Below are 22,697 nucleotides of genomic sequence, written 5' to 3' on the forward strand. Positions count from 1 at the left end.
CTACCCTATGATCCAGCCATTGCACTACTGGGTGTTTACCCCAAAGATACAGACGTAGTGAAGAGAAGGGCCATATGCACCCCAATGTTCATAGCAGCAATGTCCACAATAGCTAAATCGTGGCAGGAGCCGAGATGCCCTTCAACAGATGACTGGATTAAGAAGTTGTGGTCCATATATACAATGGAATACTACTCAGCTATCAGAAAGAACGAGTTCTCAACATTTGCTGCAACATGGACAGCACTGGAGGAGATAATGCTAAGTGAAATAAGTCAAGCAGAGAAAGACAAGTATCATATGATTTCTCTCATCTATGGAACATAAGAACTAGGAAGATTGGTAGGAGAAGAAAGGGATAAAGAAAGGGGGGGTAATCAGAAGGGGGAATGAAGCATGAGAGACAATGGACTATGAGAAACAAACTGAGGGCCTCAGAGGGGACAGGGGTGGGAAAATGGGATAGACCGGTGATGGGTAGTAAGGAGGGCACGTATTGCATGGTGCACTGGGTATTATACGCAACTAATGAATCATCGAGCTTTACATCGGAAACCGGGGATGTACTGCATGGTGACTAACATAATATAATAAAAAATCATTAAAAAAAAAAAAAAGAGGTTAAAGAAGTTGTTCAAGTTGTTGTGGTACTAGGGGCGCCTGGTTGGCTCAGTCATTAAGCGTCTGCCTTCGGCTCAGGGCGTGATCCCAGAGTCCTGGGATCGAGGCCTACATTGGGCTCCTCGGCTGGGAGCCTGCTTCTTCCTCTCCCACTCCCCCTGCCTGTGTTCCCTCTCTCGCTGGCTGTCTCTCTGTCAAATAAATAAATAAAATCTTTAAAAAAAAAAAAAAAAAAGCTGTTGTGGTACTAAATGCCACGTGTGAATCTGAAAAACAGTCCAAATTCTTTCCTTTGCCACCCTTGGCCGCTGAAAAAAACCTGTCAGAAAATAGGATCAACTTCTCTGCTGAAAAATAAACAAAATTATTGACAAAGGCAAATGTACTTAATCCCTTAGTGCTTTAATTCTCTCATCTGTAAATTGAGGATATATACCAATACCTCACATAGGACTGTTGTGATGACTTAAAAAGATAATAAATGCAATGGACTAAGCAAGGTGCTGCAAGATGTTAACAACTCAGTAAACTTGACCAATTATGACCATTGCTGGCAACTCTAGGATGGCAAACCCATTCGTCTACCTTTCTGGTTAAAAAACCAAAAACAAAAACAAACCTGTTCACATCCTTGACTTCCCTTTTACTCTTCTACCATGGGGCCAACATCTCTTTGACCTAACTCTGTCTTGTTCAGCCATGTTGGAATATGCCAAGCACACTTCTGCCTCAGGAATGCTGCATTTTCTACTCTCTACTTGGAAATACCCAGTTATGCCCTAGTTATGTGCATAGTTTACTTGCATGCTTTTTTTTTTTTAGGTCTTGCTAAAACATTTTCCAATCAGAAAGATCATTACCAATCAGGTTCTAGCTCCTTACTTACCCTGATTTATTTTTCTTCAAAACACTCAGCAGAGCCTCATATTATACATGTCTTACTATTTGTTTCCGCACACTCAAAAGGGGGCTCAAACTCCATGACACAAAAAGACTTATATAAGAATGTTCACAACAGCTTTATTCATAACAGCTCAAAACTATATTCAACCCAAATTCCATCAACAGAAAAATGGATACTCTAGTATATTCATACAATGGAACATTACAATAATAAAAAGGAAAGATATACTGATACATGCGACATCATCAAGAACAGGGAAAGCTACACCCTCCAAAGTGAAAGAAATCAGAATAGATGCCTCTGGAGGAGATGACGGTGACTGGGAAGGGTGTGTGAGAACTGCCTGAGGTGATGGATATGATCTCCATCTTTATAGAAGTACGGGTTACAGGAGTGTACGCATCTGTCAGAACAAAGTGTAACACAAAAATCTCTGCATTTCTCTATTGTCAATGATACCTGCATTTAAAAACTGAAGCAAATGAGAAATGTGTTCAGTGGCAAAGGAAAAAAACTGTGTGCATAACATCAATAGTGGCTGATTAGAGTGGTAAGACTAGAAGTGGGCTTTTTCCTCCTCTTTATCTAAAATGTGACCAAAATATTAATAATTAAGAGTTTATCATCCTACTCTTTCTACCTTTCTGGGGGCTTGATGTTTTACAAAATAAGAAGTTGGAATATAGATGCATGAGAATAAAAAGTAATCCACTTCATTCAAAATGTTAATTACTTCCACTTTAGAAGCGGTTGCCAATACTACAAATAAGGACTTTACAAATTTTACCTGTCATGACCTTTTTAGAGAAAGGTTCCTAAAATGCAAAATAACCTCAGAATAAGCACAAGGGGTAACTACTCTCTCTTCATTTGAATTGCTGAACTACAAATACGAACATGATCGTGTACAGTCCCATATCAAAGTCAAAAAATGTTTACAATTTCAAGATTATTTAAGTTAAATTCAACAGAATGGGAAGATAAATTTAACAAATCCTTCCCAAAATACAGAACAAATGGAAATTTTTTTTAATTAAACGGGAAAGTTACAGATGCCCAATATCTAACTTGTAAGAGTTCCAAAAAAAGAGAATAGGCAAAACAGAAGGAAATTATAAATAATGATGTAAGAATTTTCCAAAACTGATGAACATAAAGCCCTATATTCTACCTTCTATTCACACAGCAGATAGCATGATTCTATAAAAATACAAGTCTGACTGATCTAATTCTCAAAATCCTCTAGTGGCTTCCTATCTCACTCAGAGATGGAAAGTAAAAGCCAAAAATACTTATAATGGTTTATAAGCCCTACAACCTTTGGTATCTCATTTATTACACTCTCATCTATCTCTTAATACCCCTCGCCCATTTTGCCTCAGCCTCACCAGCAGCCTCCTTGAAGTTACCCAGATCTGCAAACTATCTTCCCTCCTTTGGGTCTTCACACTCTGCTTATGAAGTAGCAGATGACTAATTTTTGTCAAGCCCTGGTTATCTGACATTTAAAACTAGGTATATGGGTGATTTATTAAAAAAAAAAAAACTTAAATTTCAGTAAATAGGAACCTCTGTTGTTAAATGAATACCCATTTAGGATTGTCCTGTCCTCCAAAGAACTGATTTTTTTTTCATTATGAAATGTCCCTCTTCATCCCTTAAAGTCTTTACCCAATATTAATACAGAATTGAAACTTTCTTATGATTAGTTTCTACATGGTATAAATTTACCACCTGATTACTTTAAATATATTGGTATCTTTATATTTAACATTTATTTGTTATAGACAGCATATAATTAGGTCTTGCCTTCTTTTGGATTAACTAAGTTTTATTTAATATTCTATTTTATCCCTTCTATTGCTCATGAACTCTACTTGTTTGGTTTTTGTTGTTGTTTGTTCCCCTTCTTTTTCTCCTTTGGTTACTCTAGAGTTTACAGTATGTGTCTAAGTTATTTCATTCATCATCAGGGATATACAAATCTATCTTCAAATAATATATTATTTCACATATAATGCGAGACTCTCCTAACAGTCTATTTGTTTTTTAAACACCGGTTGTCCTCATATGCTCCTCATCCTTAATTCTTAGTTCTTATTTAAGGCAAAAACAAAAACAAAAGTAGCTGGTGCGGGTTTCTTTTCCTTTTGTGAAGGTTAGCCTGTTTTCTAGCTAGGTTATTCACCTGGTGTTGAATTCTTGACAGAAATTTCTATATGGAGCATGTTAAAGGAAATGACAGAAGGAGGACAGAAAAAGATATGATATTCAAAGAGATAAGCAGACAATTTTCCAGAATTATATAAAGGCAATTATCCTGTGATCCAGTAAGCTTGCTGAATCTGTAGTAAAACAGAAAGAAATTCACACCTAGAAAAAAGCCTGGAAACACCTATACCAACTGTTAATATATTCTCTAATGAAGAAAGAAATGGAATTAAGGAATACATGTGCAAAAAAAAATACATGTATAACTATATATAATTTGTTTTTATAACAACATTTTTTTCATTTTTAAAGACTAAGAAAAAAGGTGAGAATAAGAGACAATATGAGGAAATATGTTCCAAATAAGCAAAAGATAGAATAAATTCAAGAAGGAAAACTCTTTGGGAGAGATGACTTAAAATTCCAAAATTTTAAAAAAAAAATTTAAACATGGTAAAATTATCTTAAAGGGCCAATATTTAAACTATTTCCATGTATGCCTAACAAAATATCTATAAATATCATATAATTAGCTTAGGACTGTGTTTCAAAAAACGCCATACTGAGCCAAAATTCTAAGAAAGGCACAAAGGACTCTAACCCGGATACACAACCAACATACAGAAATCTGTTGCATTTCTATATACCAATAATGAAGCAGCAGAAAGAGAAATTAAGCCACCAATCCCATTTACAATTGCACCAAAAACCATAAGATACCTAGGGATAAATAACCAAACAGGTGAAAGACCTGTACTCTGAAAACTTATAAAACACTGATGAAAGAAACTGAAGAGAACATAAAGAAATAGAAAGACATGGGGTGCCTGAGTGACTCAGTGGATTAAGCGTCTACCTTCAGCTCAGGTCACGATCCCAGGGTCCTGGGACTGAGTCCCGCTTTGAGCCCCACACTGGGCTGCCTGCTCAGCAGGTAGTCTTCTTCTCCCTCTGCCTCTGCCTGCCATTCCCCTTGCTTGGGTTTGCAGACTCACTCTCTCTCTCTCTCTCTCTCTCTCGAATAAATAAATAAATAATCTTTAAAATGAAAAAAGAAAGAAAGAAATAGAAAGACATTCCATGCTCATGGACTGGAAAAACAAATATTGTTAAAATGTTTATATTACCCAAAACAATCTACAGATTTAAGGCAATCCCTATCAAAATACCAACAGCACTTTTCATAGAACTAAAACAAACAATTCTAAAATTTGTATGAACCACAAAAGACCCCAAATGGACAAAGCAATCTTGAAATCAAAAAAAGAAAAGAAAGAAAAGAAAAGAAGAGAAAAGAAAAATAGAGGCATCACAATTCCAGACTTCAAATTATATTACCAAGAATACTTTTTAAAGGGCATTGAACCATCCCTGCATGATTTAGAAAAACTCTATTAGTAGTGATCAAATAATGTAGTTAGAATCAAGGTACCATTAAGACAAATTAAAAACACTAATACTGTATTAACCAAAAAGTATACTGTAAAAAAATATATTTAGGTGTTTATTCAATATCTGCCTAGAAAAACAGGACACAAAGAAATAGGACACATTTCTTTGGACACAAAGAAACTTTATAATAAATATGTGTTAACATGTACATAGCCCAGAGTTTATCTGCCCACCCAACCATATGCTACTTACAGCACATACCCAACACGCACATGAACCACTCAATTCTAGCCAAAAGAATGATACTGCCTGGTCAAATGCTAGGGTTGGTCTTTTTACACGATAGGTAAATTATATGCTCATGAAAAGACATAAAACCTCTTATAACACCCAGCGATCAACTATATCAACTAGGAAGCTTTGAGATTTATCCAGCTCCTTTAAGGATTTGCGAACTGCAGGGAAATAAATCTTGCTGAACAACACAGAGCTCTTGCAGAGTAAGACCAATTTCCCCAAGCATAACAATATCAGAGAAACAAGAACAAAAATACAGGGTATCAAAGTTAATAACGTGTAGAGGGATCTCTACTACTTTGTACCAAAATATTCCTGAAAAAATAATCCTTTCATTTGAAAACAAATGATTAACTAGACTTTATTTAAACTGAGATGATGAAAAGATAAGACACAGATAGAAAAAATATTTGTATATCACACATCCAACAATGGATGTGCATCCAGAATATGTAAAGAACTCCCTAAATTCAACAGTAATTGGCAAAAGACATGAATAGACATGTTGCCATAGAGTTACAGGGATTTCAAGGAAGCATATGAAAGATGTTCAACATCTATTCTATTAAGAATGTGAAGAGTGGTACTACATAAAACCAAAAAAAAAAAAATTTAATCTTCGAAAACCTGAAGGTAATAACTAAGAAAGACTACAACATGGAAAAAGGAAAAGAACATTCTAAAAGAAGTTGGTTAAGGATATAGGGGATTTTGCAGATGACAGACAGTGACTTCTAGAGGACCCAACCAAAAAGTTTCAGGAGTTGGGGTGAGTAGTGGAAGGAGAAGGGGAATTAATAGAGAAATCTGTAAAGTCTGACAACTGAATGCTATATGCCGAGAGTATAAGCATGAGAGAGGACTTTAAGGCTTCCCATGGTGATTGAGTTACACAAAGATAAAGGACATAAGGAACTTAGTTCCCGCGGTCTCAAGATGGTGATGGCAACACTTTGAGTATAGTATGAGAGGGGAAGGGGGAAATGGTGATGGGGGAGACACTAAGAATTCTGGAGTCACTTCTTTTCTCTTGTCAGTAGTGGAGTAGGGGTCATGGGGCTCCCTTTTGATACCTGCTCAGTTTAGCCACTTTACCAGTGAAAAAAATTTTTTTTAATTATACTTTACTTCTGGAGCAACTGGCTGGCTCAGTCAGAAGAACATACAACTCTTAATCTCGGGGTTGTGAGTTCAAGTCCTATGCTAGGTGTAGAGATTACTTTAAAAAAAATAAAATCTTTAAAAACAATTATATTTTACTTTGTTTATCCTCGTGAGAGTTCTGTGAGGTAGGTTAAAAAAGGGTAGTATTTATATTTAAAACTTTGGTATACAGAAGATCAATTTGGGATGATACTTCAGTGGCTCTTGCAATAATATGAATAAAAATACCAAGAACAGATGTTAGCTCAATACATGCAGTCATTGTTCTGGTTAGAGGGGAAGAAAAAAAAAATACACACACACACACACATATATAAACATACACACACATATATATACACACACACGTATATACATACATAAACACACACTTTTGAAACAAAGAACTGACTTAATACTACTAAATTTAAAACTAGCAAATTAAGGAACATATCCTTATGCAAAAAAATAATAAATCTCTCAAGGCAAAATACATACAGAGAGAAATATCCCTCCCTTTTATTTCTTTACTCTAAACTTGTAATTCCCATTTCTGATTTCCATTTCTGCCTCAGTAAAGACTGCTATATTCAGTTTCTCTTGCTTGCATCTTTCTCCACTGTACCCAGGGGACTGAGTACAAAGAATTAAACCATTAATAATCCCTGGTTTATTTCTCTTCGTAAATGGTTGAACCTCTCCCTTTATGTTTTAATAACATACTAAGCACCTATGAACCCACCACCCAAGATGAGAAGTAAAACATTACCAATAATTTCCATTTACTTACATAGATTCATACATCCTAAACCCTGTCACTCACCCACTACCAGATAGCCATTCTCCTAAATTTTTTGTTCCTCACTCATATACACCCAAAGTCGTATTTTTGTTTTTCACATTTTAAAACTAGAGTTTTGATTAGTCCACTGACAGGTTGTTGCTGATAAATACAAAGCTATAAAAGTTCACTTGACCTCAAATTGGATTCTTTCCATGTTACACAAGTGAAAATAATGGAAATTCTAAAATAGTCCCAAAGTAAACCCATATATACACAAAAACTGCAAGGCACAGTTACAGCAACAAGAGGGAAATTTTCAGTGAAACCTAGGTTAAACAGCAGGTGCCAAGCAGATAATTCAAATGATAACAACTGAGGCTCAATCCTCTTGTTTTTAAGACTAAAAGCATCACAAGCAAAGAGGAAAAAAAAAAAGATGCCATTCTCTGAAAGTCAAGAATCACAGCAGTCCCCTGGTGACAGTAAAAGGGAAGGGAAAGTTTAAGCCTCCTTTACTATTCATGAGATCAAAAGAAATAAAGGAATCCCTTGGCGTTTTTATCATTTTCTTTTGCTACTACATCTAGCACCAGAGAGAAGAAAGCACAATTGAGACTACAATACCTCTAAAAATTCCTGTATAATACCTGCAACTTTTAAAGGATCTGAAATTCAAGGTCTCTAAAGATACATTAAATTTTAAGCTATCCTACAAATAAAATCCAAATCCAGTTTATTTCTTTGCTTCATTCACAAAAATTCACATGGAGCTTTTACTATGTATCAGGTGCTGTTCTAAACAATCTTAAGAAAAATCCAAAACTTAGAATTTCTCCCTCTTCCTCTGCCCCTCCCTCTCGCTCCCTCTCAAATAAATAAATAAAATCTTAAAAAAAAAAAAAGCAGATGCACCATTTTACAAAAAGAAAAAAAAGAAGAATACAGCATTTAATACATATAGGAAACAAAATATATGTTTCCCTCTAAAAAAAAAAAAAAAAAAAAAAAAAAAAAAAAAAAACTTATAAATAAAAATAAATAAGTAAATAAAATTTTTAAAAAATTTTTAAAAAGAGGCACCTGGTGGCTCAGTCAGTTAAGTATCAGACTCTTGAGGTTGGCTCAGGTCGTGATCTCAGTTCTTGAGATTAAGCCACGTGTCAGGGCATGAAGCCTGCTTAAGATTCTCTCTCTCTCCCTGTGCCCCTCACTCCTCCCTCTCTAAAAAAAATTAAGAAAGGAAGGAAGGAAGGAAAGAAGGAAAGAATTAAAGAAGAAAAATGCTGACCTTCCACATTTGGCCATAACAAAGTAACAGGGAGTAAATTTACCCTCTTGCTGGAAAACTTAAGAAATAAAATGTATGAAAAGACATTTTCCAGACATTGAACAATAGACAGCATAGGACAGTAATCCTTGAGATGAGGGAGCCCTATGAATGCCCCAACATACTACTCATTTATTTAGTACTCCCAATAGTCGCTTTTGCACTATGATGGCAGAGATGAATAGTCATGACAGATACTATATGGCCCATAAGTCTAAATTATTTCCTATCGTGGGACGCTTGGGTGGCTCAGTTGGTTAAGCACTGCCTTCTGCTCAGGTCACGATCCCAGTGTCCTGGGATCGTGCCCCGCATTGTGCTCCCTGCTTGGCAGTAAGCCTGCTTCTCCCTCTCCCTCTGCCTGCTGCTCCCTCTGCTTGTGCTCTCTCTTTGTCTCTGTCAAATAAATAAAATATTTAAAAAATAATAAAAATAAAAATAAAATATTTCTATCTAGCCCTTTAAGAAAAGGTTTACACACCCCTGCCTTACAGTAAAGGCTGTTTCAAACATACCAAACAAAAAGTCAAGTAATTTAAGTCAAGTACCCCAGAACAAAGCCCCAAAATACTTGAAGGAATACAAAATACCAGCCCTGAGCAACATAAAATTCATAATGTGTGGCATCCAAACAAATATTTCAAGACATGCAAATAAGCAAAAAAATATGACCCGTAATAAGGAGATAAAACAATTAACAGAATGAACTGACATTTAAACTGCTATGAGAAACATATTCTATTCAAGAAAGTAACATGTGAGCATGTTAAAAACACATGGGAGATCTCTCCATACAGGTAAACACTTCTAAAAATGAAAAATGCAGCATCTGAGTTGAAAAATACACTGGGTAAGTTAACAATATATTAGATACTTTAGGGCAAAAGATGAGGAAACATGAAGAGACAGCAGTAGAAACTACTAGAAACAAAAAAGGAGAGAAAAGACTGAAAAAAATGAACAGAGCCTCAGTGAGTTGTGAAACAGCATGAAGTGGGATATACAGAGAAGAGAGAAAACACATTTGAATATGCTCTGGGAAAGACGCTGTCGAGAGAATAAGACAAGTCATTGGCTAGGGAAAACTATTTGAGAAAATATATATCATATCATATATCACATATCATATATATATCATATCATATATCACATATCATATATATATCATATCATATATCACATATCATATATATATCATATGGGTTGTTATCTAAAATATACTAAGAACTCTTAGAACTCAACAATAAGAAAATAAACAACTTGGGCTAAAGACCTAACAGATACCTTACCAAAGAAGAATACAGATGGCAAATAAGCATATGAAAAGATGCTGCTCCACATCATATGTTATTAGGGAAAAACAAATTAAAATGGGATACCATTACACAGCTAGATTCTAGAATGGCCAAAATCCAAAACACTGACAACATCAAATGCTGACAAGGATGTAGAGTAATCCATATATATTCAGGAAATATATAGGAACCCTCCATACTTTCTATCAATCTTTCTGTAAATCTAAAACTGCTCTTAAAAAATGAAATCAAGAAAGAAAGAAAGAAAGAAAGAAAGAAAGAAAGAAAGAAAGAAAGAAAGAAAGAAAGAAAGACTGGCTCAGTCAGTAAAGCTTGCAACTCTTGAACTTGGGGTCATGAGTTCAAGCCCCATGTTGGGTGTGGAGCCTACTTAAGAAAAAATAAAATAAAATAAAATAAATTTAATTTAAAAATAAAGTCTATTAAAATACACACACACACACACACACACACACACACACATATATTTGGGGCACCTGGGTGGCTCAGTCAGTTGAGTATCCAACTCTTGGTTTTGGCTCAGGTCGTGATCTCGTAGGTTGTGGGACTGAGCCCTGTGTCAGGCACCATGCTCTCAGCAGGGAGTCTGCTTGAAGATTGTCTCCCACTGTCCCTCCCCCTACTCACACACACACTGTCTCTCTCTAAAATAATAAATCTTAAATATATACATATATTCTATTCTTTTAATATTTAAATAAATAACCACAATTTTTCATAAATCCACTGTTATTGAGAAACCACCATACCACTTTCCACAGTGGTTACACTATTTAGTGACTACACTTAAACACACAGGTTCCAATTTTTCCATATCCTCACCAACACTTGGTATGTTTTATTTTGTTTTTTAATAATAGCTATCCTAATGGGTATGAAGTGGTATCTCACCGTGTGTTTCTTTTTTTTTAAGATTTTATTCATTCATTTGAGAGAGACAGAACATGAGCATGAGCAGGGGGGAGGTGGCAGAGGGAGAAGGAGCAGACTCCCTGCTGAGCGGGGAGTCCAACGTGGGACTCAATCACAGGACCCTGAGATCATGACCTGAGCCAAAGGCAGACGCTTAACTGACTGAGCCACCCAGGCATCTCTCATCATGGTTTTGACTGGCATTTCTCTAACGATGATGTTAAGCATCTTTTCATGTGCTTATGGGACACTTTTATACCCTCTTTGCAGGAGTATCTATTCAAGTCATGTGACCATTTTTAAATAAAAGTTTTTTGTTGTTTTTTGAAAAATTTTATACAATATGTGAAATGGTGTATTACTTGAAGGCAGGCTGAGATAAGTTAAAGATACATACTATAAATCCTAAAGAACCAATAAAGACAAAGAGACATAACTACTAGACACGATAAAGGAAGGAGATAAAGTGGAGTTATAAAAATAGTCCAAAAGAAGACAGAGAAGTAGGAAAAGGTAACAATGAGCATATAGGAAAAAGAGAAAAGAGTGAAATGACAGACAAATCAATTCCCATTAACACACTCATTAAATGTAAATGGTCTAAAGATATAATTAAAAGACAATGAAATACTGCGTAAAAAGTAAGACCCAATTACATGCTTCCTACATAAATGCATTTTACATATAAAGAAAACCTAACATTAAAAGTAAAAAGATCACAAAAAAAAAATCATGCCAACACAAGTCAAAAGAAAGCAAAACGTCTAATATAATAACAGAAAAAGTAGGTTTCAGGGCAAGGAACATTACCAGGGATTTCAGTAACAAAAAAACAGATCAATTCACGAAGAGGACTTTACCATCCTAAATGTTTTTGCTCTCAGTAACATAATGAAAAACACACAAAGCAAAAACTGATAAAATTAGAAGAAGAATACCCAATTATTATGGAAGACTTCAACAACCCTTCCTCCATAACTGACAGAATAAGCAGAAAGACAACTCATAAGAATAGAGATAAATGAAACAAGATAGGCCATATTCTGGGGCGCCTGGGTGGCACAGCGGTTAAGCGTGTGCCTTCAGCTCAGGGCGTGATCCCGGCGTTATGGGATCGAGCCCCACATCAGGCTCCTCCGCTATGAGCCTGCTTCTTCCTCTCCCACTCCCCCTGCCTGTGTTCCCTCTCTCGCTGGCTGTCTCTATCTCTGTCAAATAAATAAATAAAATCTTTAAAAAAAAAAAAAAGATAGGCCATATTGTGGGCCATAACACAACTCTCAAAACAACAGATTCAGAATCATACAAACTATGTCTTCTCATGACAATGGGATTAAACTAGAATTTAGTAACAGAAAGACATCAGGAAAATCTCTCAAATTTAAAATGAAACAACATCCTTTTAAAATAATCCATAGATCAAGGACAAAAATCACAGGGTAACCCAGAAAATGTGTTGAACTGAAAAAAAGAGGAAACACAGAAAACACAAACTATTTTTTTTAAAAACTCAGTAAACTGGAAATTAAAAATGAATTTTAAAATTAAAATGTAAAAACTTCTGAATATTAAAAATGTTTGCTCTTGAAAAGCCTAATGTACCTTCTGTGGGAGGATATTGCTAATGGGGGAGGATATTCATGTGTGGGGTATAAGAGAAATCTCTGTACCTTCTGCTCAATTTTGCTGTGAACCTAACTATGCTCCAAAAAGTAGCCTATTTTAAAAAATCCCACTAAGGCAAGTCACATAAAGGGACAAAATTTTTGTACATATTTAACACATATCTAAAAAAGGACTTGTAATCTAGACTCTATACAGTACTCTTACAACTAAATAATAAAACAACACTATTAAGACATGGCAATAAATTTCAATAGTTATACAAAAACAAGAAAATGGCAAATATGCCCAAGAAAGATCAATATCATTAATCATTAGGGTACTGGAACATTGTTGTGGGAATGCAAAACAGTATACCCACTTCGGAAAACAGTATACCCACTTCGGAAAACAGTTGGGCAATTTCTTGCAAAGGTAAACCTACACTTATTATATGACCTAGTAATCTCACTCCTAAATACTCACACAAAAGAAATTAAAACATATATCTCCAAGCAACTATTCAGAGAAGCTTTATGCATGAAGGAAAACTGAAAACAATCCAAATGTCCATTTACTGGTGAAAGGAAAAACTACAGTATATCTGGACAACGGAATACTACTCAGATTTTTTTTTTAAAAGGGCATGAACAACTGAAACACACAACAACACAGACGCTTCTCAAAAGCATTATGTGAAGTGAAAGAAGCCAAGCACATATAAATGTTACATATTCCATTTTTTCAAATTCTAGAAAGGTGGAAACAATAGTGACATAAATTATATTAGTCATTGCTGGTGCTCCAGGTGTGGGGAGGTAAGGGACACAGGGGGACTTTTGTTTTAAGCAACTTTATTAAAACTTTATTATAATTCACATAAATACGTTTCACCAATTTAATGTATACAATTTAATGGTTTCTAGTATATTCACAGAGTTTTGCAACCATCATCACAATTAACTGTAGAACGTTTTCATCACCTCAAAAAAGAAATCCTGTGTACATTAGCAGTCATTCCCCAAACTTTCATAATCTCTCAACCCTAAGCAACCACTAATGTGCTCTCTGTCTCTGTGGATTTGCCTATTCTGGATATCTCATATGAATGGAATCAACAACTTATGGCCTTTTGCAGCTGCTTTCTTTTACTTAGCGAGATGTTTTCCAAGGTTCCTGTTGTAGCATTTATCACAACTTCATTTATTCATGGCCAAATAATATTCCATTGTGTGGTTATACCACATTTTCTTTATCAGTTAATACACATTTGGGTTGTTTCCACTTTTTGGCTATTATGAATAGCACTGCTATAAATATTCACATACAAGTTTCTGTGTAGACATATGTTTTCATTTTTATTGGTTACATGCCTAGGAGTAGAATTGCTGAGTCAATGGTAACTCCATACTTAATATTTTAAGGAATTGCCAGGCTGTTTTCCAGTGGTTGTACTATCTTCACATTCTCATAAATAACATATGAGAGTTCCAGTTAGTCCACATCCTCACCAACATTTGTTATTATCTCTCTTTGCACACAGCCATTTTAGTGGGTATGAATCAGAAAAGGGGACTTTTCCAGGGATAGAAACACTCTGTATTTTCGTTGTGATGGCAGTTATATAACTGCATCCATCTGAGAAAAGTCAAATTATATATCTGAAATTCAAGAATTTCATTATATGTAAAGTATTTCTCAAAAAAGATGAATCTTCTGAGGTGACTGGGTGGCTCAGTCAGTTAAGCATCTGACTCTTGGTTTCGGCTCAGGTCATGATCTCAGGGTCCTAATATCCGATTCCCCATCAGATTCTAGTCTGCTTGAGATTCTCTCTCTCCCCCCCTTTCCCTCTGCCCCAGTTCATGTTCTCTAAAAAAATAAATAAATAAATAGAGGTGTCTGGGTGGCTCAATTGGTTAAGTGTCTGCCTTCAGATCAAGTCATAATCCCCAGGGTCCTGGGATGCAGCCCCACATTAGGCTCCCTACTCAGCAGGGAATCTGCTACCTCTCCCTCTGCCCCTCCCCCTGCTCATGCTCTCTCTCACCCGCTCACTCTCTCCCAAATAAAATCTTTAAAAAAATAAAAACTTTAAAAGAAAAAAATTTTTAAAGGCTTACTTTATAATAACTAAGAAAATTATAAGTTTTCACTTTCACACCTAGGAATGTGTTATGATAAATGAACACAGATTTCTAAGACCACAGCTTGTCCAATTCACTAAGACACCCACTTCTTCTTTACAGTTCTACAGTAAAAAGCATTTAAGCTGAATTGATAATCATCAGCATCTCCATTACAAGTCTGTTTATTTGGGTCAGAATCATTAAGCTCACATGTAATTTAGTTGCTTCGTGTTACACCTTTGTTTTTATCTGATGCAAGATATCCGTCACTAACCCTTTTGATGTACTTTTAGTAGTTTATACCAAGTCCTGTAAAAGGGAACGAATATTTCTTTTCAACAGTTGATTTAATTTAAGGTGAATGTAACTTGAATAGACTACAGCTGTTTTTGTGACATACTCTATCCTGACAGCTTAAAATTTTAAATGTAATTATGTTGGATAATGGCTGTTCTATATATTGGTGCCCATATTGGCTATTTTAATTGCTCTTCACCCTTAGACTAAACAACCAAGGACTGCAAATACAATGAAGACACTAAGACAACTGAAGATACTTTAGACTTTTAAAATGGAAGAAATTACAGAGAAACAGAGCTACTTTTTACATATTTTCAGTGAATACACAACAGATTTCTCCAGAGACATAGCCTAGAAACACCTGGATTTGGTGTTTCTCTGTAATCATGGAGACAGTGAGGCCTAATGATTAAGAGGTCAAGCTTTAAAGTTCAAATTCCAGTTCTACCACCCATCAGCTATATATCTTTATGCCAGCCAATTACCCTCTTTGAGCTTTAAGTCTCCTTACCTACCAAACCAGGCAATGGTACTCACCTTTGCAGACTAGCAGTAAAGTGATGATAATATATATAATCAACCTAGAATTTCATCTGAAAAATATCAAGCATTATTATTCGCTTCGTTTATAAATTTACTTCTTTTCTGTTCAGTACACTTCCCTCTCACTACAGCCCTCATAGGAAAATGGGTATAAACTGAGAATACTCTTAGATCAATGTCTCAAATTCAACACAAAACTAAAAAAGTAACACTTCTAAAACAGGTATTCTCTCCTGGAGACACTATTTCTCCAACCAAAAACATTAAAGACATTTAAGAGGAACAGAACATACGTTTCCAGTCATAATTTACCTAAATCACAGGCTTAGCAAAATTTTGTAAAAACTAAATGATTCCAAGTAGTAAAAGCCCCAATGATAAAGATGAGGTGTAATTAAAAAAAAAAAAAATACGCAAGGCAAACTGAGAAGTAATTAGAGCAGAAAACATTAGGAAGGCCCTAAATCTCATCGTTTGACCATTTAAAATGTCAATAAGCCTGTTTCTTCTTTGCAAAATATTGGTGATGACTGTAAGCAAATGTCAGTTGGCCTACTTTTGGAAGGTTGCTGGTGTCTTGGTTAAACAGACTCTGTGTGTGTGTGTGTGTGTGTGTGTGTGTGTGTGTGTGTTTACAGAATTTACTTAACATTAGGACTTTACAGCAAAAAAAAAGAAAAATTACAGCAAACCCTTATAGAGAAGTTCATCAGAATCTCTGAATTCACACAGCTGAAAAATCAAACAGCTCTTCTTTGTGATAAAAACCACACTTAGGGGCGCCTGGGTGGCTCAGTCTTTAAGCGTCTGCCTTTGGCTCAGGTCATGATCCCAGGGTTGTGGGATCGAGCCCCACACTGGGCTCCCTGCTCAGTGGAAAGACTGCTTCTCCCTCTCCCACTCTCCCTGCTTGTGTTCCCTCTCTTGCTGTCTCTCTCTCTGTCAAATAAGTAAATAAAATCTTTAAAAAAAAAAACACAAAAAAACACACTTACTCATTTGAAAAGGATGAAACTGGTAGTTGTACCTTATGAAAAATAATGAAAACTCAACACCTAGAAGTGTGTGAAAATTTACAAAAATAAGCAAATGGAAAAAAATTTAACAACTCCAAAATTACTGTGCTCATGTTTGTTTCTAGAAAAATAACATTAGCTATTCATATAAAAAAAACAGCAACAACTGGTATTTTTTACTGCATGGGTGGGCTGTCTATAATATTGTAAGTTTCAGAAAATACTTGGCATTTACACTCCAGTAGGAAAAAATGGGTTGGATCTTAGGAGTTTTTCTTAAACCTTTTAATATTTTGATACGTGAAATTGTAAATTCCTTATTTAGCAGGATGATAAATAATAGTACCTTTCCAGCAATAAGTAGTAATGAAATAATCTAGAAGAAATAAGCCAAGTTGGCTACCTGGTATTGTGGATGAGTACCAGAAATTAGGCCCAGAGACATTTAGGAAACTTTATCTCCAGAGTCTTATTCTTAGAAAAAGATCCTAGCTTATAAGAATTAGTTCTAAGACATTCTCATATGAAGAAAATTCAGGTACTCAGCACACTGGACTCCTAAGGATAATAAATAAGATTGAATCTGCATTTCTAAGAAATCTGATTCAAGTCTGAGACCAAAATGATCATCTTTCTCCATAACCAATAAGGAAACAGCATGAGTACAAGGCTAATATAACTCCTAACTGAGTTACAAGCTCTGAGTTAAAAACAGCATTATTCATTTGGTCACTGATAAATGATAAAAATACTTTATATAAAAGCAGAGTTCTGGTTTCTCTTTTGTCAAACACAGAATAAATTCATTTTGGGTCACTACTCATATTCCATATAATCAAGCAAGGCACTGCATAGGATGAGGTGATAAGTAAATTACTGTTCCTGTGATTCCAAAGAAACACATTATAGAACGGGAAAGACCATAATAAAGGAGAAATTTCAACAACAACAAAAAAAAAAAACTATGAAAGTCAGAAGTTGGCAAGGAAAAATCAAGAAAATATTTTAAAAAAAACAACAAAAAAATTAAATTTAGGGGCGCCTGGGTGGCACAGCGGTTAAGCGTCTGCCTCCGGCTCAGGGTGTGATCCCGGCGTTCTGGGATCGAGTCCCACATCAGGCTCCTCTGCTGGGAGCCTGCTTCTTCCTCTCCCACTCCCCCTGCTTGTGTTCCCTCTCTCGCTGGCTGTCTCTATCTCTGTTGAATAAATAAATAAAATCTTTAAAAAAAAAATTAAATTCAACTTTCAAGGACAGTCATGATTTAAAGTTAGACATGGTTATAAAATATGCAAAGATTTTCTTTGCATGAAACTAAAGACATATAAAATCTGATAGATTTCACCAAATAACACAACAAATAGCACACTATACATGAAGTATATAGGATACATATCCATAATAATATATCATTAACAATAATAAAGAGTTCAATCATTAAGAGCAAAGAGTACAAACAAGCATGGTATTAATTAGAATAAACAGAAAAAAACACGAAGATTTTCCATTCTCCCTAGCACTCAAACACCAAAAAATTACAAATGAAAAGGATGTTCCTCCATCAGATATGCAAAGACTAAAAAGATTCATAATAGCCAGTAGAGGACAGACATGGAGAAAAAAGCAATTTTCATGTATAGGTATCAGTACACTCTCTCTGAGAAGCAACTTTACAACATGTATCAAAATTTTACATGTATATATTCTTTGACCCAGTAATTCCCTTCTAAGAATTATCCTAAGAAAATAATTACTTATTATTTTTTTAAATATATACATACAGAAGTATGTAACAACATAACCTGTTACAGGGAAAAGTTCAAGTTAATATAAATGTTTATACAAAGGAATGACACACACAACCAAGAGCCCATACATGCAACACATGTAAAGAACTTGAATCGGGCTCTGGACATAATACTACAAGTTAATTTGATGCATGTTAAGGGGAAAAGACAGGAAATGTATACTCTAAGCTGTGAATACATGCTCAGTATCTGGAGGAAGGGAAGAAAGGGTAGGAAAGAGGTAACCTAGGTTTACCTCTGATAACATAGAATCAAGTGAATTTTCACTTTTTACTTTCAGTATTCCTTAAATTTTTATAATAAATATTTTAACTGGTTAGAATTATATGATCTTTATTTTATATGATCTTTATTTTAAGAAATTAAAGACATATTAAAGTGAAAGTGTTTTCTGATCCCACTCCTTGGAAATAACCATTATTAGCACAAAGTTTATAATCATATAAAATTCTTAACTTATACATTAACATATATATATTAATATGTTTTATTTCACACGTGAGGTATAGAGATACTAAAAACCACAATGGCTACTAAAAGTAATGAATATGAAGAATCTGCTTTACTTGAAATAAGTTCTACAAAGATCTGAAGGATAATAAAGTTTTTATCTGATATAAGAATACCAATTGATTGGTCATAGTTTTCTGAAGCACTGTCCTAAAAAGTTCTAAAAAGGTATAGATTCATTAAGAAAGTAATCAATTATTGATAGTGACCATAAAGAAGTAGGAAAGCTAAACTATGCTGATACAAGTAAATGCCCATTTATACTATATTTAATGATGATCTTCTGTGGAATAAGATGCCATCCAAATCCTTCAGATTTTCACTTTTAATTAAAGGACAGACAGACTTTCCACAAAAGTACCTACAGAAAGGCAACTTGTTTTTCTTCCAGGTCATACTTTTCAAAAGATTACACCATGTAGCAACTTTCAACAAATATTTATTAACACCTTGTATCAAGTACTTGGTGAGGCACTAAAGATATGAAGACAGACTACAAACCTAGCAAGAGGTATGGGGCCCTCAGCTGGCTCAGTCAGTAGAGCATGTGACTCTTGATCTCAGGGCTGTGAGTCTAAGCCCCACACCGGGTATAGCGATTACTTAAAAATAATAAAATCTTTTTTAAAAAATCTAGCAAGAGGTAAATGAGCAACTAAAATCAAAACAAAACAAAAAAACAAAACAAAAAACAAAACAAAAAATGGTAAGTCCTGGGGCACCTGGGTCATAGAGTTGATTGAGCATCTGAGTCTTGGTTTCAGCTTGCTTGGGTCATGATCTCAGTGTCATGATATCAGGCTCCACACTGAGCCCCAAGTCAGCTCCACTCTGTGTGTAGAGTTTGCTTGGGATTCTCTCTCCCTCTCCCTCTGCCCCTTCTCCCTGCACATATGCGCGTGCTCTCTCTCTCCCTCCCTCTAACATAAATCTTTTTTTTTTTTTAAAGCCAGTAAGTCCTATGAGAGCACATTCTATTAACATGGAATATGGGGCAAAATGGGTTAGAAGGACATGAGAACTCTAGAAAAGGAAATAGCAATGAAGTGACCTTGAAGAGGATGGATCATTTGAGGAAATGAAAGAAGTACAGTTAAACTATCACAGATTACTATTAGGGCAAGGAAGGGGAAGATGCAGGACGCTTGTTAAGGATGACTGAAAATGATGCTGGAAAAATACACAGTGAGGGGATCAGTTCACATAAGATCTAATGAACATGCTATGCAAAAGTTATACTAAATTTACTTATTAATTTTAATAGTTTATAGATTCTTTTCCATATACACAATCAAATTATCAACAAATAAATTTTACATCTTTCATTCTAACATTTACACCTTTTATTTATTTTTCTTGCCTTATTGTAATGGCTAGGACTTACATTCAAAGACAAATAGAAGTTATGGTAGAAGCCATCCCAAACTCAACAGGAAAGTATTTAATATATCACTTCTGAGTATGATGTTAGCTATAGTTTTTTTTATAATCTTTATTATACTAAGAATGTTTCTATCCTAATTTGCTGAAAGTTTTTTTTTAAGATTTTATTTATTTTGAGAGAGAGAGCCAGTGAACAGGGGGAGGGGTAGAGGAAGAGAGAGAATGTCAAGCAGATTCTGTGCTGAGCAAGGAGTCCAATGTGGGGCTCGATCTCATGACCCTGAGATCATGACCCAAGCTGAAATCAAGAATCAGACACTTAACTGACTGAGCCACCCAGGCACCCTGTTGAAAGTTTTTTTAAAATCATAAATGACTACTGAATTTTATCAAAGGTTTTTTCCACTTATAGTAAGATGATCAAATGGATTTTCTTCATTCTATTAATATGAATTACACTGATTGATTTTCAAATGTTAACCAGACTTCTATTTCTGAAATATCCCTTACTTGGTCATGATATATAATTCTTTTTATGTATCACTGGATTCTATTTGGTAATATTTATATGTAAATTACACCAAGAAAGAAAGAAAAGAGAGAGGGAAAAGGCAGAGGGAGAGGAAGAGAGGGCAGCAGGCTGAGAGTGAGGTGTTGGGTATGAGAAGGTAAGATTAAGAAAAACATGATAGTAGAAAGAATTAGTCAATAGAAGAGTAGTAATCCACACTGAGACAATCTCCCCAAAAGAACATGAAAGAAATTATTTTTCTCAATTAATCATTAATCATTCTAGGGGGTCCAAGAGCCAAATAATATAAGTACCAGAAAGAGAGAACAAAGAAAACTTAGAAGAAATCATCAAAAAATTAATTTAAGAAATTTTCAAAACTATACTACTTGCATCCCACATTCAAGGGGCCCAGGACAATGTATGAACTAAGAAACAACATTGTAAAGTTTCAGAACACTAGGAAAAAAAGACCAACATTCTATTAACTCCCAGAGAGGAAAAGCAAGTCATAGACAAAGAAAAAGGTATCAAAATGGCTTCAGACTCTTCAATCACAACACTAGATCAATGCCTTCAAAATTCTCAATAACATCATTTACAAACAAGTATTTGTTACCCAGCCAAATTACCAAACAAGAATTAAGAAAGAAAGACATCTTCAGACAAACAAAATTTACCACACATCCTTTTTCAGGAAGCTACTGAAAGACTTACTCCATCAAAATGATCACACAAAGCAAAATGGGCAAAAGAGAGGGATGGGGGGTTTGATTTTCCATTACAAATTGTATGTGATCAGTCACATGCAGGACTTCAGTGCAAACAAATCTAAAAAATTAATCAAATACAACAAAAGTGACACATATGTAACTCTTACATAATGGAACATTTACCTATGTGAAATTATATTTCAAATCTAATGTTATATTTTTAGAAGTATATTATAATAGAGATTAATTTTTTTAATTAGACAAAAGAAATTACATATACTCAAATTCTAGTAGCAATATTAACTTTTATAGCTTTATACGCTCTCACAAAGTATTTCTGCCCAAAGTAAAAGCTGAGAAAAGTTGAACATTAATAACTGCATAAACAAAAGAGCTCCATAAATGAACTGAAGGGAGAATAATCCGCCTCTGTGAATTACATACAAAAGAAACAAAGACATAGCAAAGTCTTTTCATAATAAAGCTGTTCTTGAGTCCAACCATCCAAAGAGAAAGCTGGCTATTCCATAAACCTTCTGGAAAAAGATGTTCCACAATCTTCCTCATCACAGGATTTCACCAAAACTCAAATGCAACAAAAAACAGAGCAAGAGCAAGTGGGAAAGAGCAAAGCAGAGACAGCTGAACTTTGAATATACTATATAGTCCAATAACAAGGAGAAAAATCTCTACGTGACTGCAGGATGTTATTGCCTTGTTACCTTCACCCTTCCATTTCAATTAAGCAGACTTAATCGCTAAAATAATCCCTGACATTACTTATGCATAGAATTAGTGCATAATGCACAGGGTAGTAAGTTTTCACAAACAGCATTCTTACCAGTTTAGAGAATTACCTGCTCAATGAAGTCTTATAAGGAAGATTACCCAACTTCTGGAAAACTTTAAAACATAATAGAATTCAAATATTTTAATATCCTCCTTTTTAAAAGATTTTAAAGTATGCAAACAAGATTTAATTGACTGTGTTTTTATTGCTTGTGCAAAAACACTACTGAATGAACACAGGCAAGTTAATGAGAAAATACAACAGAAAGCTCAGATCATTAAAGAGCCAGGAGTTATTCAAGAACCCAAACAGCAGGTTTAATTTAAACAGGTATTTGATTTTTTTTTAATAAAAGCAAAACATACATAATATTTAAATACAGCATTAAGAGGTATTAAGAAGTATTCATTTTTAAAGCAGAGATCAAAGGTCAAAAGCCCGAAACCGTACTTCTGACATAGTTGGAAATGCAGACAGCACACTCC

The 22,697-nt window shown here is 34.8% G+C and overlaps 1 protein-coding gene across 7 annotated transcripts in view; it reads right to left on the reverse strand.

The window, feature by feature from the left end:
- The window catches only part of BCAS3 (BCAS3 microtubule associated cell migration factor), a 588,999-nt gene that overhangs the window by 515,914 nt on the left and 50,388 nt on the right, over window positions 1-22,697 (reverse strand). The gene's annotated exons all lie outside the window — the stretch shown is intronic.

Source organism: Ursus maritimus, unplaced genomic scaffold (assembly GCF_017311325.1).
Source record: "Ursus maritimus isolate PB19 unplaced genomic scaffold, ASM1731132v1 scaffold_24, whole genome shotgun sequence".
In the NCBI taxonomy this organism is placed as follows: Eukaryota; Metazoa; Chordata; class Mammalia; order Carnivora; family Ursidae; genus Ursus; species Ursus maritimus.